The sequence below is a fragment of the Ambystoma mexicanum genome, chromosome 10, assembly GCF_040938575.1.
Source record: "Ambystoma mexicanum isolate Mex_15411 chromosome 10, UKY_AmexF1_1, whole genome shotgun sequence".
Lineage (NCBI taxonomy): Eukaryota > Metazoa > Chordata > Amphibia > Caudata > Ambystomatidae > Ambystoma > Ambystoma mexicanum.
Window position 1 is genome coordinate 31,127,599 of NC_090932.1, and position 22,284 is coordinate 31,149,882.

Sequence of the window (22,284 nt, forward strand, 5' to 3'; positions counted from 1 at the left end):
AGCACAGACTATATGACCAAGTGGTCACAGCGTAGACTATATGGCCATGGGGTCACAGCACAGACTATATGGTCAAATGGTCACAACGCAGACTATATGGCAAATGGTCACAGCACAGACTATATGGCCAAGTGGTCACAGCACAGACTATATGGTCAAGTGATCAGAGCACAGACTATATGGCCATGCGGTCACAGCACAGACTATATGGTCAAGTGGTCAAAGCACAGACTATATGGGCAAGTGGTAACAAAGCAGACTATATGGCCAAATGGTCACAGCGCAGACTATATGGCCATGGGGTCACAGCGTATACTATATGGCCATGGGGTCACAGCACAGACTATATGGTCAAGTGGTCACAACGCAAACTATACAGCCAAGTGGTCACAGCACAGACTATATGGGCAAGTGGTAACAAAGCAGACTATATGGGCAAATGGTCACAGCACAGACTATATGGCCAAATGGTCAAAGCACAGACTATATGGCAAAGTGATCAGAGCACAGACTATATGGCCATGGGGTCACAGCGCAGACTATATGGCCAAGTGGTCAGAGCACAGACTATATGGCAAAGTGATCAGAGCACAGACTATATGGCCATGGGGTCACAGCGCAGACTATATGGCAAAGTGATCAGAGCGCAGACTATATGTCCAAGTGACCAGGGCGTAAACTATATGGTTAAGTGTTCACAGCACAGACTATATGCTCAAGTGTTCACAGCACAGACTGTATGGCCAAGTGGTCACAGCACAGACTATATGGTCAAGTGTTCACAGCAGAGACTATATGGCCAAGTGATCAGAGCACAGACTATATGGCCAAATGGTCAAAGCACAGACTATATGGCAAAGTGATCAGAGCACAGACTATATGGCCATGGGGTCACAGCGCAGACTGTATGGCCAAGTGGTCACAGCACAGACTATATGGCAAAGTGATCAGAGCACAGACTATATGGCCATGGGGTCACAGCACAGACTATATGGCCATGGGGTCACAGCACAGACTATATGGCCATGGGGTCACAGCGCAGACTATATGGCAAAGTGATCAGAGCGCAGACTATATGGTCAAGTGGTCACAACGCAGACTACATGGCCAAGTGGTCACAGCACAGACTATATGGCAAAGTGATCAGAGCACAGACCATATGGCCATGGAGTCACAGCACAGACTATATGGCCATGGGGTCACAGCACAGACTATATGGCCATGGGGTCACAGCGCAGACTATATGGCCAAGTGGTCACAATGCAGACTATATGGCCATGGGGTCACAGCACAGACTATATGGTCAAGTGGTCACAACGCAGATTATACAGCCAAGTGGTCACAGCACAGACTATATGGGCAAGTGGTAACAAAGCAGACTATATGGCACAGTGATCAGAGCACAGACTATATTGTCAAGTGGTCACAACCCAGACTATATGGCAAAGTGATCAGAGCGCAGACTATATGGTCAAGTGGTCACAATGCAGACTATATGGCAAAGTGATCAGAGCACAGACTATATGGCCATGGGGTCACAGCACAGACCATATGGTCAAGTGGTCACAACGCAGACTATATGGCCAAATGGTCACAGCGCAGACTATATGGCCAAGTGGTCACAGCACAGACTATATGGCCATGGGGTCACAGCATATACTATATGGCCAAGTGGTCACAGCACAGACTATATGGCCATGGGGTCACAGCGTATACTATATGGCCAAGTGCTCACAGCATAGACTATATGGTCAAGTGATCAGAGCACAGACTATATGGCCATGGGGTCACAATGCAGACTATATGGCCAAATGGTCACCACACAGACTATATGGCCAAGTGATCAGAGCGCAGACTATATGTCCAAGTGACCAGGGTGTAAACTATATGGTTAAGTGTTCACAGCACAGACTATATGGTCAAGTGTTCACAGCAGAGACTATATGGCCAAATGGTCAAAGCACAGACTATATGGCCAAGTGATCAGAACACAGACTATATGGTCAAGTGGTCACAGCACAGACTATATGGACATGGGGTCACAGTGCAGACTATATGGCAAAGTGATCAGAGCGCAGACTATATGTCCAAGTGACCAGGGCGTAAACTATATGGTTAAGTGTTCACAGCACAGACTATATGGTCAAGTGTTCACAGCACAGACTGTATGGCCAAGTGGTCACAGCACAGACTACATGGTCAAGTGTTCACAGGAGAGACTATATGGCCAAGTGATCAGAGCACAGACTATATGGCCAAATGGTCAAAGCACAGACTATATGGCAAAGTGATCAGAGCACAGACTATATGGCCATGGGGTCACAGCGCAGACTATATGGCCAAGTGGTCACAGCACAGACTATATGGCAAATTGATCAGAGCACAGACTATATGGCCATGGGGTCACAGCACAGACTATATGGCCATGGGGTCACAGCGCAGACTATATGGCCAAGTGGTCAGAGCACAGACTATATGGCCATGGGGTCACAGCACAGACTATTTGGCCATGGGGTCACAGCGCAGACTATATGGCCAAGTGGTCAAAGCACAGACTATATGGCAAATTGATCAGAGCACAGACTATATGGCCAAATGGTCACAGTGCAGACTATATGGCCATGGGGTCACCGCGTATACTATATGGCCATGGGGTCACAGCACAGACTATATGGTGAAGTGGTCACAACGCAAACTATAGAGCCAAGTGGTCACAGCACAGACTATATGGGCAAGTGGTAACAAAGCAGACTATATGGCCAAATGGTCACAGCACAGACTATATGGCCAAGTGGTCACAGCACAGACTATATGGCCATGGGGTCACAGCGCAGACTATATGGCAAAGTGATCAGAGCGCAGACTATATGGTCAAGTGGTCACAACGCAGACTATATGGCCAAGTGGTCACAGCACAGACTATATGGCAAAGTGATCAGAGCACAGACTATATGGCTTTGGGGTCACAGCACAGACTATATGGCCATGGGGTCACAGCACAGACTATATGGCCATGGGCTCACAGCGCAGACTATATGGCCAAGTGGTCACAACGCAGACTATATGGCCATGGGGTCACAGCACAGATTATATGGTCAAGTGGTCACAACGCAGACTATACAGCCAAGTGGTCACAGCACAGACTATATGGGCAAGTGGTAACAAAGCAGACTATATGGCAAAGTGATCAGAGCACAGACTATATGGTCAAGTGGTCACAACGCAGACTATATGGCAAAATGATCAGAGCGCAGATACATGGTCAAGTGGTCACAACGCAGACTATATGGCAAAGTGATCAGAGCACAGACTATATGGCCATGGGGTCACAGCACAGACTATATGACCAAGTGGTCACAGCGTAGACTATATGGCCATGGGGTCACAGCACAGACTATATGGTCAAATGGTCACAGCACAGACTATATGGGCAAGTGGTAACAAAGCAGACTATATGGCCAAATGGTCACAGCGCAGACTATATGGCCATGGGGTCACAGCGTATACTATATGGCCATGGGGTCACAGCACAGACTATATGGTCAAGTGGTCACAACGCAAACTATACAGCCAAGTGGTCACAGCACAGACTATATGGCCATGGGGTCACAGCACAGACTATATGACCAAGTGGTCACAGCGTAGACTATATGGCCATGGGGTCACAGCACAGACTATATGGTCAAATGGTCACAGCACAGACTATATGGGCAAGTGGTAACAAAGCAGACTATATGGCCAAATGGTCACAGCGCAGACTATATGGCCATGGGGTCACAGCGTATACTATATGGCCATGGGGTCACAGCACAGACTATATGGTCAAGTGGTCACAACGCAAACTATACAGCCAAGTGGTCACAGCACAGACTATATGGGCAAGTGGTAACAAAGCAGACTATATGGGCAAATGGTCACAGCACAGACTATATGGCCAAGTGGTCACAGCACAGACTATATGGTCAAGTGATCAGAGCACAGACTATATGGCCATGGGGTCACAGCACAGACTATATGGTCAAGTGGTCACAGCACAGACTATATGGGCAAGTGGTAACAAAGCAGACTATATGGCCAAATGGTCACAGCGCAGACTATATGGCCATGGGGTCACAGCGTATACTATATGGCCATGGGGTCACAGCACAGACTATATGGTCAAGTGGTCACAACGCAAACTATACAGCCAAGTGGTCACAGCACAGACTATATGGGCAAGTGGTAACAAAGCAGACTATATGGGCAAATGGTCACAGCACAGACTATATGGCCAAATGGTCAAAGCACAGACTATATGGCAAAGTGATCAGAGCACAGACTATATGGCCATGGGGTCACAGCGCAGACTATATGGTCAAGTGGTCACAACGCAAACTATACAGCCAAGTGGTCACAGCACAGACTATATGGGCAAGTGGTAACAAAGCAGACTATATGGGCAAATGGTCACAGCACAGACTATATGGCCAAATGGTCAAAGCACAGACTATATGGCAAAGTGATCAGAGCACAGACTATATGGCCATGGGGTCACAGCGCAGACTGTATGGCCAAGTGGTCACAGCACAGACTATATGGTCAAGCGTTCACAGCAGAGTCTATATGGCCAAATGGTCAAAGCACAGACTATATGGCCAAGTGATCAGAACACAGACTATATGGTCAAGTGGTCACAGCACAGACTATATGGCCATGGGGTCACAGCGCAGACTATATGGCAAAGTGATCAGAGCGCAGACTATATGTCCAAGTGACCAGGGCGTAAACTATATGGTTAAGTGTTCACAGCGCAGACTATATGGCCAAGTGGTCACAGCACAGAATATATGGCAAAGTGATCAGAGCACAGACTATATGGCCATGGGGTCACAACGCAGACTATATGGCCAAATGGTCACAGCACAGACTATATGGCCAAGTGATCAGAGCGCAGACTATATGTCCAAGTGACCAGGGCGTAAACTATATGGTTAAGTGTTCACAGCGCAGACTATATGGCCAAGTGGTCACAGCACAGACTATATGGCAAAGTGATCAGAGCACAGACTATATGGCCATGGGGTCACAATGCAGACTATATGGCCAAATGGTCACAGCACAGACTATAGGGTCAAGTGTTCACAGCACAGACTGTATGGCCAAGTTGTCATAGCACAGACTATATGGTCAAGTGTTCACAGTAGAGTCTATATGGCCAAATGGTCAAAGCACAGACTATATGGCCAAGTGATCAGAACACAGACTATATGGTCAAGTGGTCACAGCACAGACTATATGGCCATGGGGTCACAGCGCAGACTATATGGCAAAGTGATCAGAGCGCAGACTATATGTCCAAGTGACCAGGTCGTAAACTATATGGTTAAGTGGTCACAACGCAGACTATATGGCCATGGGGTAACAGCACAGACTATATGGTCAAGTGGTCACAACGCAGACTATACAGCCAAGTGGTCACAGCGCAGACTATATGGCCATGGGGTCACAGCACAGACTATATGACCAAGTGGTCACAGCGTAGACTATATGGCCATGGGGTCACAGCACAGACTATATGGTCAAGTGATCACAGCACAGACTATATGGGCAAGTGGTAACAAAGCAGACTATATGGCCAAATGGTCACAGCGCAGACTATATGGCCATGGGGTCACAGCGTATACTATATGGCCATGGGGTCACAGCACAGACTATATGGTCAAGTGGTCACAATGCAAACTATACAGCCAAGTGGTCACAGCACAGACTATATGGGCAAGTGGTAACAAAGCAGACTATATGGCCAAATGGTCACAGCACAGACTATATGGCCAAGTGGTCACAGCACAGACTATATGGCCATGGGGTCACAGCACAGACTATATGGCCAAGTGGTCACAGAACAGACTATATGGTCAAGTGCTCAGAGCACAGACTATATGGCCATGGGGTCACAGCACATACTATATGAGCAAGTGGTCACAGCACAGACTATATGGTCAAGTGATCAGAGCACAGACTATATGGCCATGGGGTCACAGTACAGACTATATGGGCAAGTGGTCACAGCACAGACTATATGGTCAAGTGATCAGAGCACAGACTATATGGCCATGGGGTCACAGCACAGACTATATGGCCAAGTGGTCACAGCACAGACTATATGGCCAAGGGATCAAAGCACAGACTATATGGGCAAGTGATAACAAAGCAGACTATATGGCCATGGGGTCACAGCACAGACTATATGGGCAAGTGGTCACAGCACAGACTATATGGTCAAGTGATCAGAGCACAGACTATATGGCCAAGTGGTCACAGCACAGACTATATGGCCAAGTGGTCACAGCGTAGACTATATGGCCAAATGGTCAAAGCACAGACTATATGGTCAAGTGATCAGAGCACAGACTATATGGCCATGGGGTCACAGCGCAGACTATACAGCCAAGTGGTCACAGCACAGACTATATGGCAAAGTGATCAGAGCGCAGACTATATGGGCAAGTGGTAACAAAGCAGACTATATGGTCAAGTGTTCACAACACAGACTATATGGCCAAGTGGTCACAGCACAGACTATATGGCCATGGGGTCACAGCGCAGACTATATGGCAAAGTGATCAGAGCGCAGACTATATGTCCAAGTAACCAGGGCGTAAACTATATGGTTAAGTGTTCACAGCACAGACTATATGGTCAAGTGTTCACAGCACAGACTGTATGGCCAAGTGGTCACAGCACAGACTATATGGTCAAGTGTTCACAGCAGAGACTATATGGCCAAGTGATCAGAGCACAGACTATATGGCCAAATGGTCAAAGCACAGACTATATGGCAAAGTGATCAGAGCACAGACTATATGGCCATGGGGTCACAGCGCAGACTATATGGCCAAGTGGTCACAGCACAGACTATATGGCAAAGTGATCAGAGCACAAACTATATGGCCATGGGGTCACAACGCAGACTATATGGCCAAATGGTCACAGCACAGACTATATGGTCAAGTGATCAGAGCGCAGACTATATGTCCAAGTGACCAGGGCGTAAACTATATGGTTAAGTGTTCACAGCACAGACTATATGCTCAAGTGTTCACAGCACAGACTGTATGGCCAAGTGGTCACAGCACAGACTATATGGTCAAGCGTTCACAGCAGAGTCTATATGGCCAAATGGTCAAAGCACAGACTATATGGCCAAGTGATCAGAACCCAGACTATATGGTCAAGTGGTCACAGCATAGACTATATGGCCATGGGGTCACAGCACAGACTATATGGCAAAGTGATCAGAGCGCAGACTATATGTCCAAGTGACCAGGGCATAAACTATATGGTTAAGTGTTCACAGCGCAGACTATATGGTCAAGTGGTCACAACGCAGACTATATGGCCAAGTGGTCACAGCACAGACTATATGGCAAAGTGATCAGAGCACAGACTATATGGCCATGGGGTCACAACGCAGACTATATGGCCAAATGGTCACAGCACAGGCTATATGGCCAAGTGATCAGAGCGCAGACTATATGTCCAAGTGACCAGGGCGTAAACTATATGGTTAAGTGTTCACAGCACAGACTATATGGTCAAGTGTTCACAGCACAGACTGTATGGCCAAGTTGTCACAGCACAGACTATATGGTCAAGTGTTCACAGCAGAGTCTATATGGCCAAATGGTCAAAGCACAGACTATATGGCCAAGTGATCAGAACACAGACTATATGGTCAAGTGGTCACAGCAAAGACTATATGGCCATGGGGTCACAGCGCAGACTATATGGCAAAGTGATCAGAGCGCAGACTATATGTCCAAGTGACCAGGGCGTAAACTATATGGTTAAGTGGTCACAACGCAGACTATATGGCCATGGGGTAACAGCACAGACTATATGGTCAAGTGGTCACAACGCAGACTATACAGCTGTTCTGATCTTGGTGATTCGCCTTGATGGTCGTGCAGCTATAAACTACCTCCGTCCCCAAGTATCGCTCGAGCAGGTAAAGAATACTGCCCTAGCAATCTTTGAGGCCACAGGTGATGAGTGGCGTCGTCAATCAGATACCCGGAACACCGGAAGGACCCCTGAGTGCTGTAAGGCAAAGGTTAGGATCAGGTATACTATGAACAATAATGGCAGTGCAAGCAAACAAGGAATAATGACAAAGCTTACCCTGGGGATGATAGGACAGGTAGTAAACCTGAATAGACATTGAGGGAAGACCGACAGCAGGCTGGGATGTACAGCACTTCCTCCAACTCACACCGGTAGCCAGAGCGTGACCAGATAGTAAGTCCATCCAAGGTCCAGGAGGTGAACCCCAAATGACTCAGGAGACAAAACGTGATCGCCAGGAATTGCGTGGGTAGAAGTTCGCCAAAACAGAAGGGTAATCCAGAGCAATTCCAGGGCCAGAAAAGAGGGGTCAAGAGTTCCAAGGGTCCAGTAGATGCGTCGAAACAAAAGGGTAATCCAAGACAAGTCCAAGTAACGGTCCGTGGTCGAGTTCCAAAGATTATCAAGAAGAACGAGGGTAATGCCGAACAGGTCTCTGGTGGAAACAGCTGTGAAGCACTGAGTGTTTCCTCTCAGCTCTTTTTGTAGGAAAGGTAGGTCACGTGACAGGGCACGTGACTGCACAGGAGCGTCACGTGATGAACGTACGCCATCAGTGATTGGTGTTCGTCCGATGTGGACGCCAGCGTCGGCTACAGGCGATCCCGTGACCAGTCACGTGATCGTCTGAGCGAGACGCGATCAGAGTTCCCCGTGCGTGGGAGCTGGAGTCGACGACGCCGGAGCCGTCGGGCTTGTATGAGACGCCATGGCAAGCGCCAGCACGGAAATGGGCGGAAAGAGGTGGTTCTGCCCCCTCGGACATCCCGCCTGCCGTGTCTTCCCTGTTGGTGTGGGTGGTGGGTATGGGAACGAATGGTGCCTGGTGAGTGACGGGAGGAGGGCAGGACCGGGGACGTGACAGAGCCCCCCCCCAAAGGCCCACGACCGCGTGGGCTCGTAGGATTATCACGATGAAAACGGGCCAACAAACGGGGGGAATGAACATCCCGGGAAGCCACCCATGAACGATCCTCTGGGCCATAACCCAACCAGTCCACCAAGTACTGCAGGACCCCCCGATGAACGCGAGAACCCAAAATAGCCCGGACTTCAAACACATCGGGAGAAGAGACAGAAACGGGAGCAGGAGGAGAAACCAAGCGGGTAGGGCCAAGGCAAGGCTTAAGGAGAGAAACGTGAAAAACCGGGTGGATCCGCCAGGCGGGGGGAACCGCCAGACGCAACACCACCGGGTTCAGAACCTTGACCACTTCATAAGGACCCACAAAACGAGGCAACAGCTTGCGGCAGCCAGGGATATGTAGATGACGAGTGGACAGCCAAACCCTATCCCCCACCCCGCAAACGGGTGGAACAGCCCTCTTTTTGTCAGCAGCCGCCTTCATAGAAGCCTGTGCCTCACGTAAGTGGACCAAGGTCTGAGCGTGTACAGATACGATGTCTCGGGCACAAGCCGATGCGGCTGGGGTGTCGGAAGAGGAAAAGTCTGAAATGGGGAGGGCACGAGGATGCTGACCGTAGAGTGAAAAGAAAGGTGAGTAACCGGTAGCCGAGTGCAGAGCATTGCTGTAGGCAAACTCCGCAATTTGTAGCAGATTGAGCCATGTGTCCTGGTATTGTAGTGTCAGGCAGCGTAGATACTGTTCCATCGTTTAGTTAACCCTTTCGGTTTGACCGTCACTCTCCGGGTGATACGAAGAGGAAAACCGGGCATCTATGCCCAACAGAGCCGTTAGGGCCCGCCAAAAGCGGGAAGTGAACTGGGAACCACGATCAGAGACCAACACATGGGGCAATCCGAAAAGGCAGAAGACATGTTTGAAGAAATGTTTGGCCAAGGCAGGGGCTGAAGGTATTCTCTTACAGGGTATAAAACGTGCAAACTTGGTATATGAGTCGACTATGACCCAAATAGTGTCAAATCCATGAGTGCGGGGGAGATCAGTGACCAGATCCATGGAGATCGTATGCCAAGGTCGTGGAGGGATTGGGAGAGGAAGGAGCAGACCCAAAGGCCGACCCCTGCGCGATTTGCCCTGGGCACACACCGCACAGGTATTGACATAGTCCCGTACGTCACGCTTCATCGTAGGCCACCAGCACCAACGCTTAAGTAGATCTAAGGTGCGAAGCTGTCCGGGGTGACCGTTGATGGCAGCGTCGTGGGACCAGGTCAGCGCTTGGTTCCGGGTTTCACTTGTGGGTAGAAGGAGTTTACCCCCCTGAACGAAAGGCAACCCATCTTGCATGACTGGGTCCCATTCCGCCAGTGATTGCGGATACTGAGAGGCCCATTGGCGGATAGTGGACAACAAGGAGGGAGTTGGTGTGCATAGACAGATTACGTGATTCTTTCCCAACAGGGTGTCCGGAAAAAAGGGAAGGGTCTCCCCCCCAGGTGAACGGGACAGGGCATCGGCTTTACCGTGTCCAACACCGGGCCTGTGTTTGACCACAAAATCATAGGCGGCAAAGAAAAGATGCCACCTAACCTGGCGACTGTTTGTACACTTCAAGGAAGCAAGGTCCTGGAGATTTTTATGGTCGGAGAACACCGTGGTTTGATGTTTTGCACCTAGAAGGTGGTGTCTCCAGACCTGTAGTGCATCCTTGATAGCCAGTAGTTCCTTTTCTGTAACCGTGTAGTGTAGTTCGGTGGTCGTGAACTTGCGGGAGTGGAATGCTACCGGATGCAAACGGTTGGTGGTAGGGCAGGGCTGGGATAACACCGCACCTAATGCATAGGACGAGGCATCTGCTTCCAGAATATACGGAAGGTCGGGATCAGGGTGCTGTAATACCGGAGCGGAGGTGAACAGGGTTTTCAGTATATCGAAAGCAGATTGCTGAGCCGTGGACCAAACATAGGGGACAGAAGGGCTAGTGAGTGCCGTAAGTGGAGCCGCAACCGAAGAAAACCCTGATATGAATCTCCGATAGAAGTTCGCGAATCCTAGGAACGACTGCAGCTGCTTGAGATTGGTCGGAGTGGGCCATTCGTCGATAGCCCGTACCTTGGATTGATTCATAGAGAGCCCCTTGGGCGTGATATGGAACCCCAGAAATTCGATTTGAGTAGCATGGAACGTGCATTTCTCGGGTTTGGCGTAAAGGGCGTTGCTTTGTAGTCGCGACAGTACTTCTCTGACATGTGTTATGTGTTCATCAAGGGAAGTGGAGAACACCAGAATGTCATCTAGATAAACAATTACATAAGTGTTTAAGATGTTGTTGAAAACGTCATCCATAAAGTGTTGGAAGGTAGCCGGGGCGTTACATAGGCCAAAAGGCATGACAGTATACTCGAATAGGCCTTGTCGTGAGCAGAAGGCCGTTTTCCATTCATCACCGTCACGCATGCGTATAAGATTGTATGCCCCGCGGAGGTCAAGTTTGGTGTATATTGTGGCATGGGTGAGTTTGTCCAGCAAGGGAGTGATCAGAGGTATGGGGTAGCGGTTCTTTACTGTGACGGCGTTCAAGCGCCTATAATCGACACAGGGACGGAGGTCCCCTTCCTTCTTTGGGACGAAGAATATAGGGCTTGCAGCCGGAGAAGTCGATGGATGAATGTGTCCTAGCCGTAAAGCCTGTTGGACATACTCCTGCAAGGTCCGCTCTTCCACCTGAGTAAGGGAGTAGATACGACCCTTTGGGATAGAAGCGCCAGGTATCAGGTCGATAGGACAGTCGTAAGGTCGATGCGGGGGTAGGCCTTCTGCCGAACCCTTATCGAATACCGCCTGGAAATCGTGGTAAACAGCAGGTATCCCACCCGTGACAGCCCCTACTGTGTGCGTATCATGGTGGTCTGTATTGTCCCCTATAGCCATGGACGTGACGCTTCCCAGGATGCCCGCTGGACTGGGGAACTGAGGCGTTGCCAGGAGGCAGTAGTGTTGGCAAGTTTCGGATTCAAATGACACCTGACCCGTCCCCCAGTTAATGAGGGGATTGTGTAGCCTTAGCCAAGGAATGCCTAATATTACTCGGAACTGAGGGGTAGAGATGAGATCGAATGATATCGTCTCTTTGTGGTTTTCCTGAACAACCAGCTCTAAGGGAGCGGTCTGTTGCCGGATCGGACCAGAGGCAAGAGACGTACCATCCACCGCCTGGACCGGTTCGGGACATTCCTTTGTGACCAAAGGCAGGTTCAATGAACCGGCCAAGGCTATGTCTATGAAGCAGCCTGTAGCACCTGAGTCTATTACTATTGACACGGCGTGAGAACCAGTAGCATGGTTCAGAAAGGCCTGTACTATAATGGGTCGCACAGGACCAAAGGTAGGTTCAGAGGTATTCCGGGTAGTACTCGCTCCCACCTCTGATCTTAGGGGCGAGCCTTCTGAAAACCCGGGTTTCTGTTTTTTGGACGGCGAGGGCACTCTTTTATGAAATTTCCGTTAAGACCGCAGTAAAAACAGGCATTGTCCGTTCTCCTGCGCTCTCGTTCGACGTGAGAGATAGGGCTGCGGATCCCGCCTATCTGCATGGGTTCGGGGGTAGCAACAGCCGTGGATGAAAGTGGGAACGAGGATGAACCTTCTCCGCGTCGCTCCGACCGTCTGGCATCGACTTGCAATGTTAAGTCCACCAGATCAGCATATACCGTGGGAAGTGTAGGCACTACGGACAAGGCATCTTTCATGGCCCCAGATAAACCCCGGTAATACACCACAGCCTTTTTATTTTCTGGCCAGGAGGTCTCCGCAGACAGCTGATTGAACCTGGTGATGTACTCTATGAGGGTTGAGCGACCCTGCGTGAGATCTAGGAATTCCATGTCTCTAGACTGCGCTTTGTGCCTGGTGTCGAATACTTTTGCCATCTCTTGGGTCAGTAATTCAAAATCGTACAACGCAGGGTGGTTGTTTTCCAGCAATGGATTGGCCCATGTGGCGGCTACCCCTGATAGATGGGAGAGAAGAAAGGCTGCTTTTGATACGGAGTCGGGGAAAGCCTGAGGGCGACACATGAAATGGAGTTTACAGTGATTGATGAAAGTACAGTATTTCTTTGGGTCGCCCCCGGTATCTTTCGGGGGTAGCCAAGGGGAGAGGGCTTTGGATCACCAGAGGAGCGGCCGGGAAGGAAGGGGGTATGACAGGAGGAGGGTTTTGGGGAGGAATGGTTTCGTCAAATTTGGCTTCTGCAGGTAAGGGATGGCGTGTACTTAGTACCGTGTCGAGGCGGTGGTATAATGCGGTGGTGGCGGCGGTCATATCAGCGCGTAGGGTTGCAGTAGCGGTTGCCATATCGACCCTGAGTGCTGTCACTGCCTGCATTGGAGCCGTCACGGGGTCCCCGGCTGAGGTGTCCATAGCTGGACGACCAGTAGGCTTCACAGTCTGTTCTGATCTTGGTGATTCGCCTTGATGGTCGTGCAGCTATAAACTACCTCCGTCCCCAAGTATCGCTCGAGCAGGTAAAGAATACTGCCCTAGCAATCTTTGAGGCCACAGGTGATGAGTGGCGTCGTCAATCAGATACCCGGAACACCGGAAGGACCCCTGAGTGCTGTAAGGCAAAGGTTAGGATCAGGTATACTATGAACAATAATGGCAGTGCAAGCAAACAAGGAATAATGACAAAGCTTACCCTGGGGATGATAGGACAGGTAGTAAACCTGAATAGACAACGAGGGAAGACCGACAGCAGGCTGGGATGTACAGCACTTCCTCCAACTCACACCGGTAGCCAGAGCGTGACCAGATAGTAAGATCCCGTGACTGTATGGCCAAGTGGTCACAGCACAGACTATATGGTCAAGTGTTCACAGCAGAGACTATATGGCCAAGTGATCAGAGCACAGACTATATGGCCAAATGGTCAAAGCACAGACTATATGGCAAAGTGATCAGAGCACAGACTATATGGCCATGGGGTCACAGCGCAGACTATATGGCCAAGTGGTCACAGCACAGACTATATGGCAAAGTGATCAGAGCACAAACTATATGGCCATGGGGTCACAACGCAGACTATATGGCCAAATGGTCACAGCACAGACTATATGGTCAAGTGATCAGAGCGCAGACTATATGTCCAAGTGACCAGGGCGTAAACTATATGGTTAAGTGTTCACAGCACAGACTATATGCTCAAGTGTTCACAGCACAGACTGTATGGCCAAGTGGTCACAGCACAGACTATATGGTCAAGCGTTCACAGCAGAGTCTATATGGCCAAATGGTCAAAGCACAGACTATATGGCCAAGTGATCAGAACACAGACTATATGGTCAAGTGGTCACAGCATAGACTATATGGCCATGGGGTCACAGCGCAGACTATATGGCAAAGTGATCAGAGCGCCGACTATATGTCCAAGTGACCAGGGCATAAACTATATGGTTAAGTGTTCACAGCGCAGACTATATGGTCAAGTGGTCACAACGCAGACTATATGGCCAAGTGGTCACAGCACAGACTATATGGCAAAGCGATCAGAGCACAGACTATATGGCCATGGGGTCACAACGCAGACTATATGGCCAAATGGTCACAGCACAGGCTATATGGCCAAGTGATCAGAGCGCAGACTATATGTCCAAGTGACCAGGGCGTAAACTATATGGTTAAGTGTTCACAGCACAGACTATATGGTCAAGTGTTCACAGCACAGACTGTATGGCCAAGTTGTCACAGCACAGACTATATGGCAAAGCGATCAGAACACAGACTATATGGTCAAGTGGTCACAGCACAGACTATATGGCCATGGGGTCACAGCGCAGACTATATGGCAAAGTGATCAGAGCGCAGACTATATGTCCAAGTGACCAGGGCGTAAACTATATGGTTAAGTGTTCACAGCACAGACTATATGGTCAAGTGTTCACAGCACAGACTGTATGGCCAAGTTGTCACAGCACAGACTATATGGTCAAGTGTTCACAGTAGAGTCTATATGGCCAAATGGTCAAAGCACAGACTATATGGCCAAGTGATCAGAACACAGACTATATGGTCAAGTGGTCACAGCACAGACTATATGGCCATGGGGTCACAGCGCAGACTATATGGCAAAGTGATCAGAGCGCAGACTATATGTCCAAGTGACCAGGGCGTAAACTATATGGTTAAGTGGTCACAACGCAGACTATATGGCCATGGGGTAACAGCACAGACTATATGGTCAAGTGGTCACAACGCAGACTATACAGCCAAGTGGTCACAGCGCAGACTATATGGCCATGGGGTCACAGCACAGACTATATGACCAAGTGGTCACATCGTAGACTATATGGCCATGGGGTCACAGCACAGACTATATGGTCAAGTGATCACAGCACAGACTATATGGGCAAGTGGTAACAAAGCAGACTATATGGCCAAATGGTCACAGCGCAGACTATATGGCCATGGGGTCACAGCGTATACTATATGGCCATGGGGTCACAGCACAGACTATATGGTCAAGTGGTCACAATGCAAACTATACAGCCAAGTGGTCACAGCACAAACTATATGGGCAAGTGGTAACAAAGCAGACTATATGGCCAAATGGTCACAGCACAGACTATATGGCCAAGTGGTCACAGCACAGACTATATGGTCAAGTGATCAGAGCACAGACTATATGGCCATGGGGTCACAGCACAGACTATATGGCCAAGTGGTCACAGCACAGACTATATGGTCAAGTGCTCAGAGCACAGACTATATGGCCATGGGGTCACAGCACATACTATATGAGCAAGTGGTCACAGCACAGACTATATGGTCAAGTGATCAGAGCACAGACTATATGGCCATGGGGTCACAGTACAGACTATATGGGCAAGTGGTCACAGCACAGACTATATGGTCAAGTAATCAGAGCACAGACTATATGGCCATGGGGTCACAGCACAGACTATATGGCCAAGTGGTCACAGCACAGACTATATGGCCAAGTGATCAAAGCACAGACTATATGGGCAGGTGATAACAAAGCAGACTATATGGCCATGGGGTCACAGCACAGACTATATGGGCAAGTGGTCACAGCACAGACTATATGGTCAAGTGATCAGAGCACAGACTATATGGCCAAGTGGTCACAGCACAGACTATATGGCCAAGTGGTCACAGCGTAGACTATATGGCCAAATGGTCAAAGCACAGACTATATGGTCAAGTTATCAGAGCACAGACTATATGGCCATGGGGTCACAGCGCAGACTATACAGCCAAGTGGTCACAGCACAGACTATATGGCAAAGTGATCAGAGCACACACTATATGGGCAAGTGGTAACAAAGCAGACTATATGGTCAAGTGTTCACAACACAGACTATATGGCCAAGTGGTCACAGCACAGACTATATGGCCATGGGGTCACAGCGCAGACTGTATGGCAAAGTGATCAGAGCACAGACTATATGTCCAAGTAACCAGGGCGTAAACTATATGGTTAAGTGTTCACGGCACAGACTATATGGTCAAGTGTTCACAGCACAGACTGTATGGCCAAGTGGTCACAGCACAGACTATATGGTCAAGTGTTCACAGCAGAGACTATATGGCCAAGTGATCAGAGCACAGACTATATGGCCAAATGGTCAAAGCACAGACTATATGGCAAAGTGATCAGAGCACAGACTATATGGCCATGGGGTCACAGCGCAGACTATATGGCCAAGTGGTCACAGCACAGACTATATGGCAAAGTGATCAGAGCACAGACTATATGGCCATGGGGTCACAACGCAGACTATATGGCCAAATGGTCACAGCACAGACTATATGGTCAAGTGATCAGAGCGCAGACTATATGTCCAAGTGACCAGGGCGTAAACTATATGGTTAAGTGTTCACAGCACAGACTATATGCTCAAGTGTTCACAGCACAGACTGTATGGCCAAGTGGTCACAGCACAGACTATATGGTCAAGTGTTCACAGCAGAGTCTATATGGCCAAATGGTCAAAGCACAGACTATATGGCCAAGTGATCAGAACACAGACTATATGGTCAAGTGGTCACAGCATAGACTATATGGCCATGGGGTCACAGCGCAGACTATATGGCAAAGTGATCAGAGCGCAGACTATATGTCCAAGTGACCAGGGCATAAACTATATGGTTAAGTGTTCACAGCACAGACTATATGGTCAAGTGGTCACAACGCAGACTATATGGCCAAGTGGTCACAGCACAGACTATATGGCAAAGCGATCAGAGCACAGACTATATGGCCATGGGGTCACAACGCAGACTATATGGCCAAATGGTCACAGCACAGGCTATATGGCCAAGTGATCAGAGCGCAGACTATATGTCCAAGTGACCAGGGCGTAAACTATATGGTTAAGTGTTCACAGCACAGACTATATGGTCAAGTGTTCACAGCACAGACTGTATGGCCAAGTTGTCACAGCACAGACTATATGGCAAAGCGATCAGAACACAGACTATATGGTCAAGTGGTCACAGCACAGACTATATGGCCATGGGGTCACAGCGCAGACTATATGGCAAAGTGATCAGAGCGCAGACTTTATGTCCAAGTGACCAGGGCGTAAACTATATGGTTAAGTGGTCACAACGCAGACTATATGGCCATGGGGTAACAGCACAGACTATATGGTCAAGTGGTCACAACGCAGACTATACAGCCAAGTGGTCACAGCGCAGACTATATGGCCATGGGGTCACAGCACAGACTATATGACCAAGTGGTCACAGCGTAGACTATATGGCCATGGGGTCACAGCACAGACTATATGGTCAAGTGGTCACAGCACAGACTATATGGGCAAGTGGTAACTAAGCAGACTATATGGCCAAATGGTCACAGCGCAGACTATATGGCCATGGGGTCACAGCGTATACTATATGGCCATGGGGTCACAGCACAGACTATATGGTCAAGTGGTCACAACGCAAACTATACAGCCAAGTGGTCACAGCACAGACTATATGGGCAAGTGGTAACAAAGCAGACTATATGGCCAAATGGTCACAGCACAGACTATATGGCCAAGTGGTCACAGCACAGACTATATGGTCAAGTGATCAGAGCACAGACTATATGGCCATGGTGTCACAGCACATACTATATGGCCAAGTGGTCACAGCACAGACTATATGGTCAAGTGATCAGAGCACAGACTATATGGCCATGGGGTCACAGCACATACTATATGGGCAAGTGGTCACAGCACAGACTATATGGTCAAGTGATCAGAGCACAGACTATTTGGCCATGGGGTCACAGCACAGACTATATGGGCAAGTGGTCACAGCACAGACTATATGGTCAAGTGATCAGAGCACAGACTATATGGCCATGGGGTCACAGCACAGACTATATGGCCGAGTGGTCACAGCACAGACTATATGGCCAAGTGATCAAAGCACAGACTATATGGGCAAGTGGTAACAAAGCAGACTATATGGCCATGGGGTCACAGCACAGACTATATGGGCAAGTGGTCACAGCACAGACTATATGGTCAAGTGATCAGAGCACAGACTATATGGCCAAGTGGTCACAGCACAGACTATATGGCCAAGTGGTCACAGCGTAGACTATATGGCCAAATGGTCAAAGCACAGACTATATGGTCAAGTGATCAGAGCACAGACTATATGGCCATGGGGTCACAGCGCAGACTATACAGCCAAGTGGTCACAGCGCAGACTATATGGCAAAGTGATCAGAGCGCAGACTATATGTCCAAGTGACCAGGGCATAAACTATATGGTTAAGTGTTCACAGCGCAGACTATATGGTCAAGTGGTCACAACGCAGACTATATGGCCAAGTGGTCACAGCACAGACTATATGGCAAAGCGATCAGAGCACAGACTATATGGCCATGGGGTCACAACGCAGACTATATGGCCAAATGGTCACAGCACAGGCTATATGGCCAAGTGATCAGAGCGCAGACTATATGTCCAAGTGACCAGGGCGTAAACTATATGGTTAAGTGTTCACAGCACAGACTATATGGTCAAGTGTTCACAGCACAGACTGTATGGCCAAGTTGTCACAGCACAGACTATATGGCAAAGCGATCAGAACACAGACTATATGGTCAAGTGGTCACAGCACAGACTATATGGCCATGGGGTCACAGCGCAGACTATATGGCAAAGTGATCAGAGCGCAGACTTTATGTCCAAGTGACCAGGGCGTAAACTATATGGTTAAGTGGTCACAACGCAGACTATATGGCCATGGGGTAACAGCACAGACTATATGGTCAAGTGGTCACAACGCAGACTATACAGCCAAGTGGTCACAGCGCAGACTATATGGCCATGGGGTCACAGCACAGACTATATGACCAAGTGGTCACAGCGTAGACTATATGGCCATGGGGTCACAGCACAGACTATATGGTCAAGTGGTCACAGCACAGACTATATGGGCAAGTGGTAACTAAGCAGACTATATGGCCAAATGGTCACAGCGCAGACTATATGGCCATGGGGTCACAGCGTATACTATATGGCCATGGGGTCACAGCACAGACTATATGGTCAAGTGGTCACAACGCAAACTATACAGCCAAGTGGTCACAGCACAGACTATATGGGCAAGTGGTAACAAAGCAGACTATGTGGCCAAATGGTCACAGCACAGACTATATGGCCAAGTGGTCACAGCACAGACTATATGGTCAAGTGATCAGAGCACAGACTATATGGCCATGGTGTCACAGCACATACTATATGGCCAAGTGGTCACAGCACAGACTATATGGTCAAGTGATCAGAGCACAGACTATATGGCCATGGGGTCACAGCACATACTATATGGGCAAGTGGTCACAGCACAGACTATATGGTCAAGTGATCAGAGCACAGACTATTTGGCCATGGGGTCACAGCACAGACTATATGGGCAAGTGGTCACAGCACAGACTATATGGTCAAGTGATCAGAGCACAGACTATATGGCCATGGGGTCACAGCACAGACTATATGGCCGAGTGGTCACAGCACAGACTATATGGCCAAGTGATCAAAGCACAGACTATATGGGCAAGTGGTAACAAAGCAGACTATATGGCCATGGGGTCACAGCACAGACTATATGGGCAAGTGGTCACAGCACAGACTATATGGTCAAGTGATCAGAGCACAGACTATATGGCCAAGTGGTCACAGCACAGACTATATGGCCAAGTGGTCACAGCGTAGACTATATGGCCAAATGGTCAAAGCACAGACTATATGGTCAAGTGATCAGAGCACAGACTATATGGCCATGGGGTCACAGCGCAGACTATACAGCCAAGTGGTCACAGCACAGACTATATGGCAAAGTGATCAGAGCACACACTATATGGGCAAGTGGTAACAAAGCAGAGTATATGGTCAAGTGTTCACAACACAGACTATATGGCCAAGTGGTCACAGCACAGACTATATGGCCATGGGGTCACAGCGCAGACTATATGGCAAAGTGATCAGAGCGCAGACTATATGTCCAAGTAACCAGGGCGTAAACTATATGGTTAAGTGTTCACAGCACAAACTATATGGTCAAGTGTTCACAGCACAGACTGTATGGCCAAGTGGTCACAGCACAGACTATATGGTCACGTGTTCACAGCAGAGACTATATGGCCAAGTGATCAGAGCACAGACTATATGGCCAAGTGATCAGAACACAGACTATATGGTCAAGTGGTCACAGCACAGACTATATGGCCATGGGGTCACAGCGCAGACTATATGGCAAAGTGATCAGAGCGCAGACTATATGTCCAAGTGACCAGGGCGTAAACTATATGGTTAAGTGTTCACAGCACAGACTATATGGTCAAGTGTTCACAGCACAGACTGTATGGCCAAGTGGTCACAGCGCAGACTATATGGCAAAGTGATCAGAGCACAGACTATATGGCCATGGGGTCACAGCGCAGGCTACATGGCCAAGTGGTCACAGCACAGACTATATGGCAAAGTGATCAGAGCACAGACTATATGGCCATGGGGTAACAGCGCAGGCTACATGGCCAAGTGGTCACAGCACAGACTATATGGCAAAGTGATCAGAGCACAGACTATATGGCCATGGGGTCACAGCACAGACTATATGGCCATGGGGTCACAGTGCAGACTATATGGCCAAGTGGTCAGACCACAGACTATATGGCCATGGGGTCACAGCACAGACTATATGGCCATGGGGTCACAGCGCAGACTATATGGCAAAGTGATCAGAGCGCAGACTATATGGTCAAGTGGTCACAACGCAGACCATATGGCCAAGTGGTCACAACGCAGACTATATGGCCAAGTGATCAGAGCGCAGTAAACTATATGGTTAAGTGTTCACAGCACAGACTATATGGTCAAGTGTTCACAGCACAGACTGTATGGCCAAGTGGTCACAGCACAGACTATATGGTCAAGTGTTCACAGCAGAGTCTATATGGCCAAATGGTCAAAGCACAGACTATATGGCCAAGTGATCAGAACACAGACTATATGGTCAAGTGGTCACAGCACAGACTATATGGCCATGGGGTCACAGCGCAGACTATATGGCAAAGTGATCAGAGCGCAGACTATATGTCCAAGTGACCAGGGCGTAAACTATATGGTTAAGTGTTCACAGCACAGACTATATGGTCAAGTGTTCACAGCACAGACTGTATGGCCAAGTGGTCACAGTGCAGACTATATGGTCAAGTGTTCACAGCAGAGACTATATGGCCAAGTGATCAGAGCACAGACTATATGGCCAAATGGTCAAAGCACAGACTATATGGCAAAGTGATCACAGCAGAGACTATATGGCCATGGGGTCACAGCACAGACTATATGGCCATGGGGTCACAGCGCAGACTATATGGCAAAGTGATCAGAGCGCAGACTATATGGTCAAGTGGTCACAACGCAGACTATATGGCCAAGTGGTCACAGCACAGACTATATGGCAAAGTGATCAGAGCACAGACTATATGGCCATGGGGTCACAGCACAGACTATATGGCCATTGGGTCACAGCACAGACTATATGGCCATGGGCTCACAGCGCAGACTATATTGCCAAGTGGTCACAACGCAGACTATATGGCCATGGGGTCACAGCACAGACTATATGGTCAAGTGGTCACAACGCAGACTATACAGCCAAGTGGTCACAGCACAGACTATATGGGCAAGTGGTAACAAAGCAGACTATATGGCAAAGTGATCAGAGCACAAACTATATGGTCAAGTGGTCAGAACGCAGACTATATGGCAAAGTGATCAGAGCACA